The following is a 9,003-nucleotide window of genomic DNA, read 5'->3' on the forward strand; positions in this document are numbered from 1 at the left end:
CTCAAGAGTCAGTAGTGCTGGGACACCTGAGCCTTTGGCTCAGTGTGTGATCCGGGGTCCTGGGATCGAGTTCCGCACCGGGCTCCCTGCAGGGAGCCTGCTTCTCGCTCTGCCTGTGTCTCTACGCCTCTCTGTGTGTCTGTCATAAATAAAGAAAATATTTTTCTTTAAAAAAGAGTCAGTAGTGCTTACAAACAGTAGAGAGTTCCCTTATAATAGCAAAATAAGGCACAGCCTGTCATTGTTACAGATTTGTGTTAAGCAATAGTGTTCTTTCTATAAGGCACAAATTGGAAATCTGATTACCTAAACATTTAATATATGGTTCCAAAGATTACCATAAAACAGGGATAGCTAACTTGGAACAAATTCCCTTAACTGGAATTAACGACAGTTAATCAGACAACATTACTTCTAAGATATGACACTCGGGAACTTAAGAGATCCTCTTCATCAGCCATATAGCAGTCTGGGAAGGCGCCGGGCCAGATGTGGACCAGGTGGCTGCACTTCAAGTTTGGAGTGCTTAATGAAAACAAAGACCCGCTTCCTAGAAATTAAACTTTATAGTAACAAACAAAAAACGTAATCACTTTCGATAGAATGACAGGGGAGCTCAAGATTATATCAGGTTCTAAGTCATAAGCCTTGAAAAGGATTTTTGAACAGCAGGCTAGAGTTTCACTGGTTCTTCTCAGGGAAACATCCCACACAAGATGATGATGATGGCCACAACGACAATCCCTATTGCCCACATCTTGGAGTTCTTCCCCGATACTTTCTTGTCAACTTGGCAGCACTTGTTTCAAATTGGGACACTCCTGCCTGAGGCCTATCTGTATGATCATCTAACTCTGAGAGCTGCTGATGCTTTTTTTTTTTTAAAGATTTTATTTATTTATTCATGAGAGATACAGAGAGAGGGGAAGAGACACAGGCAGAGGGAGAAGCAGGCTCCCTGCAAGGGAACCCGATGTGGGACTCGATCCCGGGATCACGCCCTGAGCCAAAGGCAGACACTCAACCACTGAGCCACCAGATGCCCCACTCTGAGAGCTTCTTCTCTTTTCAACACCTTGTATCGACTCTCATGATGTCCACTGTCTCATCTGCTAGATTCTGTGTCTGCTGAAGTCTCCAGTGACTGCCAGAGGCAGCTGCACCTGTAGACATCTTGGCAGCGGTGAGCAGTGGTCTGCAGAGCTGCGCAGCAGGACCCAAGGCCAGGACTGTACATAATGTGCTCTGTAAAAGCCCAGCTTCTTTAACGATTTTTTTTCTTTGACTCTGGTTTCAGCAATTTGATTATGATGTACCTTGGTGGTGGTCTCTTAAGGTTTGTTCCCCTTGGGTTATATTGAGCTCCTTGGATCTGTGAGTTTATAGTTTTGATCATATTTGGGAAATTTTGCTTATTTCTTCTGATATTGTTTCTGTCTCCTTTTTGCTCTTCTTTTGCTAGGATTCCAGTTTATTCACTTTGACCTTCTTGGTAGTGTCTGGTGTTTTGTTTTATCTGTGTGCTTTATTTGTGTGTGTGTGTGTGTGTGTGTGTGTGTGTGTACTTTATTTTGAGTAGTTTCAATTGCTATGTCTTTAAATTCTCTTTTATGGTGTTGATCCAATGCCAAACCTATACTGTATGTTTTTTCATTTTAGATACTATTACTATCTCTAGAAGATCCATTTGGATCTTTTTATAGCTTCCATTTCCCTCCCCATAATGCTCATTTTCCTCTACCTTCCTGAATATATAAAGCATTTTTATAATAATCATTGTCCTTGTCTGCTAGTTCTTATATCTCTGCCTTTGCTAGGTCAGTTTCTGGTGGTTGGTCTTTCTTAAGGTCATAGGTCATATTTCTCTCTCCTGGTACAGCAGTTACCAGTTCATGCTTCGTTGCCTGCTTGTGATGCTGGCATACTTCTCTTTTGCCAGCTAGCCTCATGCTAATCTTTGCTGTTGGGGGTGCTGGAGAAGAAGGGGCCTTTCTTCCCTGTTCTGTGTGTTTGGCTTATTTCCATTCGATGACACAGGCTGGAATGTAGGACATGTGGGAGCTCACGCCAGTAAGTTTCTGTGGCACCTTTTGGGGCAGGTTCTTAGCTGCAGATTCAGCAGCACCCTGTGGTACCAGTGTGATATTCTCTGTATATCTGGAAGGGGGGAAGGCACTGCCAGGCAAGTTCTGTGGGACCCTAGCTGGCCTCCTGGCAGCTTTCTGGTGAGTTCATCAGCACCTCTGCACTGGTGGCTGCCCAGAACTCTGCACCCAGCTTCCCTGCTAATTGTGTTGGCACCCACGTGGGTGGTTGTCGGCCCCCAGCTTTGGCCTGGGGCAGCCAGTGAACTTGCACCATCCAGTGGGCTGTGACTACCCATCTCCCAGGTGTGAATCCTTCCCTTGGGTACTTCCCTTCACCCTAGGGTGTTCTGTAGAGTTCTCTTTTGTTTCCTTTCAGTTAACTCCTTATAAATAGTTAATAATTCTTTATACTAAACTTCCTTTATTTAAAATGCCATGTGTGGGATCCCTGGGTGTTTCAGTGGTTCAGCACCCGCCCTTTGGCCTGGGGTGTGATCCTGGAGTCCCAGGATCGAGTCCCGCATCGGGCTCCCGGCATGGAGCCTGCTTCTCCCTCTGCCTGTGTTTCTGCCTCTCTTTCTGTCTGTGTCTCTCATGAATAAATAAATAAAATCTTTTTAAAAAAAAATATAAATAAGTAAGTAAGTAAATAAATAAATAAATAAATAAATAAATAAATAAATAAATAAAAAAAATGCCATGTGGTTTCTGTCTCCTGGCTGGACTCCAACTGATATACTTGCCCACTTCCCTGTTGGATCCTGGACATTGTGAATTTGTGTTGTTGGTTGCTGGGTTTTGTTATATTCCTTCAAATAGTATTACTCGAGGTCTGGTACACAGTTCAGTTCCTTGGCAACAATCGATCCATTAGCGGCTTGCTCCTGAGCAGCGTTAGGGTGGGTCCAGGACTGCCTTGGTTTGCAGCTGATTTAGCCCCATTATTAGGGGTGATGCCCCTCTGAGGAATCTCCCTGACAGCCTGTGAATTAGGAGGCCTTTCCGCGGTGGCCTGTGGGAACACAAAGTAGTGCCATCCCCGTGTGAGCTCTGGGGGTTGTTCCATCCGCTCCTTTCTAGGGATTCTTGCCTGGAGCTCCTGGAGTGGTTTGTCTTACATGGGTACACATTCTCCCCCAGGTGAAGCCCCATGGGACCCCATGCACGTCCTGGAGCTCTGTCCTCGGTGCAGCCCCTCCTCCCCAGCACTCCGCCCCACACATCCAGCTGCCTCCTTGCCCCTCTGGCTCCTCTGCTGAGGGAGACGGTCACCTGTGCCTGGGTTTCCCCCTCCCTGCACCATAACGTGGATGCCACTGTGTTGGCCATGGCTGGTGCAGTCACAGGCTCCGGCTGTTGGTTTCCCCTTCTTTGCTGGGATCACTGCCGTCTGGTGACTGGAGACCCACTGCATCATCTCTTGTCCAGTTTTCCTGCGTGCAGGGGACCCTGTTACTCTGACTTGAAGGAGTACATAACCAAACAGATGAAACAGCCAGTCGGGAGCTTAATGAAATCAGCACAGGTGGGGCTCTCTGGCTAAGCTGACTGACACTGTTAATGCTTCCTTTCTTCTTTTATTAAACAGTCGCACTACAATTGGGAACAGCAAGATGGTACGGATGGGAAGACAGTGACATGGGGACAGCCTGCGCTTGGTCCCGGGCAGGACCACCTTACCATCTTCCGTGGTTGTATCCTTGCTGGGCTGAGGTGGTTGCGAGGATGAGCGCCTCCTCACAGGAGCTCAAGTGAAGAAAGGAGCTGATCGCCCATGAACTTGAGTCTCTGCCCTGCTTCTGTGGCCCACCACGGCTCAGGCAGTCTTCAGACGATGAGGAACGGGACCGACATTGCCACCTGCCTCCCGGCACTCCGGCCTTGGCCTGGACTCCTCCCTGGCCTCCTGGGGCCACCTCTGCTTCTGCCTGAGGCCCTGGCCTTGGCTGCAACTGGAGTGAGCTGGCCGGTGGTGGCCCGTGCTGCCCTGCTACACTTCCGCTCTGAGGGAGGAGAGCCTGGAAGGCCAGCCTTCCAAGGTGAGTGGATGCGTTTTCTGAAATGGCATAGAAGTGGGGTGAGAACCAGCGCTGCTCCCTGGAGCCCAGAGCCTGCGGTTCCTGAGGAGGCAGAGGTCTGTGCAGCTGCTTTTCCTGTCCTCCCAGAAGCACCTTCCCGTTCCTGTTCCCAAGGCCAGGTCTCTGCCAGCCTCAGACCCTGCCCGGGGCTGTTGGTGCCCAGACCTCTGAGCAGAGAGTGGCGGCAGGGCCCTGGGTCTGCCCGCCTCCAGGAGTCCAGAACAGGCAGCCCTGTGGGGAGCCCCACAGCTCAGTGAGGGTGTGGAACAGGACAAGTGCATCATCCTTCACTTGGCCAGACCCGAGGAGGAGGCTGTCCTGGCGGCCAGCTAAGGGTGAAGGCGGAGATGCTGAGGGAGGACAGTTAGCGGGAGCCCTTCTCCTGTGACTGAGCCCCACAGGCTCTCACTGCATGCATCCCTGCCCCACGGGAAGAGTTCAGTCATGGGAACTTACAGCATGAAGCTCCCTGCGGGGGGGAGCAGGGAACACCAGGGGAGCTTGGGGCCATGGTCTCCTCCACACCAGCAGAGCTGCAGTGTCTTCCCATCCCACAGCCTTAGGCCCAGAGATGCCGAGAGAATGGGTGAAAGGGTCTGGGGACTAGTGGACACAGTGACTAGGGAAGACATGGGTCAGCTCTCCCAGCTGGCCATCCAGGAAGGGCCGGGCAGAGTTAGAAAAGACACTCTGTCACTTGGGACTTAGACTTGAAGGTCAGTGGCGAGGGGGCCTCAGTGGCCACTGTGTTGTGGGGCTGCGCCGTCACGTGGGTGTTGGCTCTCGGGACCACTGGTTCCTGTAGGGTCCCACTGGGACTAGGATGAACTGGTCCCACTGGCTGTGCTTTACCCAAGTACTACTGTGATAGTTCCTTAGCCCACAGGAGCCTCTCCCGCCCATGAAGAGCTGTGACCCTGGTGCCCGCTTATCACCCTTGCTTGTATGTCGCAACCCCACAAGAACTGGGGATGTGGAGGCTGAGAGGCCGGGCCTGGTGACAGAAGCTTGTCCCTTCACTCATTCATCAGAGAGGACTGGGCCAGGCCCCCTTTGTGTGAGATGCTCATGCTTGAACGAGGACGACCAGAGCAGCTGGAGAGGGGTGGGGGCATCCAAAGCCATTGCTCTGTCAAGAAGGCCCCTCTCCGATGTTCATCCTTTCATTCAGCAAGTACTCGGTGCGCACTTGCTATGGGTCCGGCCTTGTTTAGATGCTGTTACATAAGCCCACTCTCACTGCACTGCTTCCAGGGAGACAGAATGTACGCTGTGTGTTAGATGTGGTTGATGGTAAAACAAAAACAAGGCTAGAGGGACAAAGTGTATTGACTTAAGTAGGATGCTATGGTAAGGTGACATCTGGGAAGAGGCTTGAGCGAAGGAGGGGCAAGCTGTGTGCTCCGGAGGCGTAATGCTTAGGTGGAGGGACAGTGCAAAGGCCCTGAGCCAGGAGCCCACTTGGGGAAAATGGTTGAAACTGTCAATGTGTAACAAGCTATCGTGTTTACAGATAAGCTCCATGGCCAGTCCTAGGCAGGAAGCACATCAGTTACTTGCACTTCATATCAAAAACCAGCACTGCCCATCTGGCCAAGAGGGCTGAGTCCCCAGAGAGGAAGCAGGCCTGGGGGTGGCAGTCTGCAAGCCCCAAGGCTCTTTCTCCCAGAGCAAGGTGGTAGACCAAAGCTGAGGACTCCTGCTCCGGCTCTCAGAGAAGTTATAGAATGAGCTTCTAGAATGTAGAATTGCTATGTCCCACTGCCATCTTCTTTGTAGGACTGGGCCGGTAAGGACAGATCCCATAGGGTTCAGACAAGGTTGCAGAGGTCTTCAGCCCCAGAGCCTCTTGGTCGAGCAGAGACATGGCCTGCGTTCCTTCTGGCTGTGTCTCATCACTTGGCATGCCTCTGCATGGACACGTGTAGCTCCGAGATGTCCAAGCAGCCTAAGCTAGCAGGACAAGCTTGCTGAGTTCTCAGCACACATCCTGTCCTCACACTGTCCCCATTTCAGTGACTCATGCCAGGTAGTGAAAACAGACTGCTTCTAGCCATGGAGTAGCTCATGGCCGACCAATATCTGCTGAGGACTCGAGGAAGTGGCTACAATTCAGAAAGAAGCTGCCTGAGGGGCTGAAGCGGTGAGCCTGCTTCTTGCGCTGGCTTTTCTCCTTGGGGCGGGGCAGGGGGAGCTGCTGAGGGCAGAGAAGCCAGAGGAGCTCTGGACAGTCTCACGGGGCTGGCACGACCAAGATGGGGGCTTAGGGCTGTTAAGGCAGCAGGACCTGAGGGCGAGATCCCTGAAAGGAAGGAGGCCAGGGAAGCGAGGGTGATCCCAGCAGCAGTCCCCCCTCGAGGCATTGTGGATGAACTGCTCAGGCAAGAGAACCAGAAAGTGGTGGGAAAGCAGAGCAGGATGGTCAGCAGTTTCGTGGTGCAGGGAAGAGTTCAGAGCCTTTCAGGGAGGAGTGACCCTGAGAAACGCCAGGTTCTTGGCTGGGACCCATGGGGTGCATTCTGGGCGTGGGGGAAAGCCACAGCTAGAGTGGACTTCACTAGGACGGTGGGTGAGCCACGCATCACCTGAGCCCCCGAGTGTCCTGTGGCGGCCTGACCCTCCGCCTTTCTGTCACACACCATGCCTAATACTGACTCCGGTCACCAGGCACCCTGACAAACAGGACCGGGCGGGGTGACAGACCCACCAGCAATTAAGGTATTGAGGTCGCCAGACGCAGACTTTAGCTGATTACATATTCGAGCAAAGAGGTAAGACACAGAGCTTCACGGAGAACTCATAAAGAATTAAACGAAAAATCTGAAATAGCAAAGTATGATGACTAAAATTTAAAGTCCCATAAGTGGACGTCACAGTGGATTGGAGGCAGGTGAAGAAAGAATTGGCGAGCTGGAATGGCTCAGTAGAAGATACCCCTACAAACACCACCACGGGCGGCCTACCCTAGTCTGCGAGCATCCTTGTCCTGTGCTCCTCTCTTCCGCAGACCCCAGCCTGGGGTGTGGAGTGGGGGCTGGGGGCTCCTGTGGAAGAAGGTTCTTGGTGCTTGGAGAGACTGGAGGGTCCTCAGTCGTGGTTCAGTGTGACTTTGTTGGAAATACTCCTGGAATGCTGGGAGCCCAGTCAGTAGAGCTTTGTGGTGCTGATGAAATCTTTAGGAGCCTCAGATTCACCATCAAGAGCACAAGCGCCTTTGTATTTGTGGTCTTGGGCTAAACGTATGCTAATCTCTCAACATACACCTTAGAAACTGCCTATTTTTTATTTATTCACGAGAGACACAGAGGCAGAGACACAGGCAGAGGGAGAAGCAGGCTACATGCAGGGAGCCCGATGTGGGACTCGATCCCAGGACCCTGGGATCACGCCTTGAGCCGAAGGCTCACTCAACCACTGAGCCACTGGGTGCCCCAGAAACTGCCTTTTTAAACAATTGTCTCAAGGCACCTGGGTGGCTCAGTGGGTTAAGCATCTGCCTTCGGCTCAGGTCATGACCTCAGGGTCCTGGGATCAAGCCCCTTCTAGGGCTCCCTGCTCAACAGGGGGGAATCCTGCTTCCCCCTCTCCCTCTGCCACTCCCCCTGCTTGTGTCTGCATGTTAGTGCTCTCTCTGTGTCAAATTAACAAAATCTTTAAAAAATAAAATTGTCTTTTTATTTGCTTCTCCCTCTAAATGCAGAGTGTAGAGAGTTGCACTGACCGGTGGGATTGCGGAAATGGAGGCCCATCTGATTTGCAAGGGGGTGCAAGCACACACTCTTTAGGCCTCCCGTCGCCGGTCTGGAGTGCCGCCTGTTTACTGACGCGATGGGCATGCACAGAGGCAGGGGTGAGGACATGGGGGCCAGGGCTGCTGCTGAGTGTGACTGGCACTGTTTTGGATTGCATGGTGTTCTGAGAAGTTTTCCACCCTGGGTTAATGGTTTCTTTATAATGAAGATAAATAAATTCATGCGGGATGGTGAGGTAAGGCGGGGTCATGGTTCAAGGCTAGCTGAGCTGAGTGATGCCAATGACCCACACAGGTTGTTTGGCATGTGTTAAAGCAGTGTCATGGCAAAGATGTCAGCTCTTTATCTGAAGGAAAGGACGGAAGCCCCTTGTCTTCTGAAATGCTCTGTGGGTCAGTGAACACCCTTCCCAAGGGGAGAGAAGAGCTTCCGGGTGAGTCTGGCCGAGGGGAGGCATGCCCGTGGGGCCCTCACCGCCATGGCTCCTGGGAGGTTGTGGTCAGCTCAAACCCAGCGCCCAGAGGCCACTCGGATGCCTCACAGCATACCCTGTGCTTCAAGACAGGAGGCCGTCCCGGGTTCTCTGGAGGGTCCATGAGGAATAGATATTATCTTAGCCAGGAGGGGGCTGAGGGAGGTGGGGACAGGAGGTGAGCACGTAGCCCCACTGCATTAAGCATTTGTCAGTGGGGCACCTTCTGTGTTCCAGGCACCGGGTTAGGCACAGGGCGGTTTGATGGGCAGGTTAGACCAGGCCCCAGCTCTCGTGGGGTTTGTGTTCTAGTCGGGAGGCCCACCTGAAACAGGTAAGAGCAAACATGTGAGGAAACAAAGAAAACAAGTGATAGAAATCTTGAAAAAAATGACCCTGGGACCACGTCGGTGGTAAGGATTGGTGGGGAGAGGAAAATCTCCCTCAAGAGGTGACGTTTGAGCTGCACCAGAATGACGAGGGAGCCCAGCTCTGCAGGCAGAGCAGAGGCCCGGAGCCAGAGACGCACATGCCTTTGTGGGCTTCAGCTTTCGTCCCGAGGATGAGTTCAAGTGATGACGGGTCTTAAGTGCAGGAGTAACATTCCCCAGAGG

At 52.0% G+C, this 9,003-nt stretch overlaps 1 long non-coding RNA gene across 2 annotated transcripts in view; it reads left to right on the forward strand.

The window, feature by feature from the left end:
• The window catches only part of LOC144318908 (uncharacterized), a 36,758-nt gene extending 28,378 nt beyond the window's left edge, over nt 1–8,380 (forward strand). For both annotated transcript variants that reach the window (XR_013384867.1, XR_013384868.1), the window contains exons 2-5: nt 3,676–4,126; nt 6,182–6,308; nt 7,866–8,015; nt 8,212–8,380. This is a non-coding gene — a long non-coding RNA (uncharacterized LOC144318908). The remainder of the gene's footprint in view (nt 1–3,675; nt 4,127–6,181; nt 6,309–7,865; nt 8,016–8,211) is intronic.
• The last annotated feature ends 623 nt before the right edge of the window (nt 8,381–9,003 follow it).

The sequence above is a fragment of the Canis aureus genome, chromosome 8 (assembly GCF_053574225.1).
Source record: "Canis aureus isolate CA01 chromosome 8, VMU_Caureus_v.1.0, whole genome shotgun sequence".
Taxonomy (NCBI): domain Eukaryota; kingdom Metazoa; phylum Chordata; class Mammalia; order Carnivora; family Canidae; genus Canis; species Canis aureus.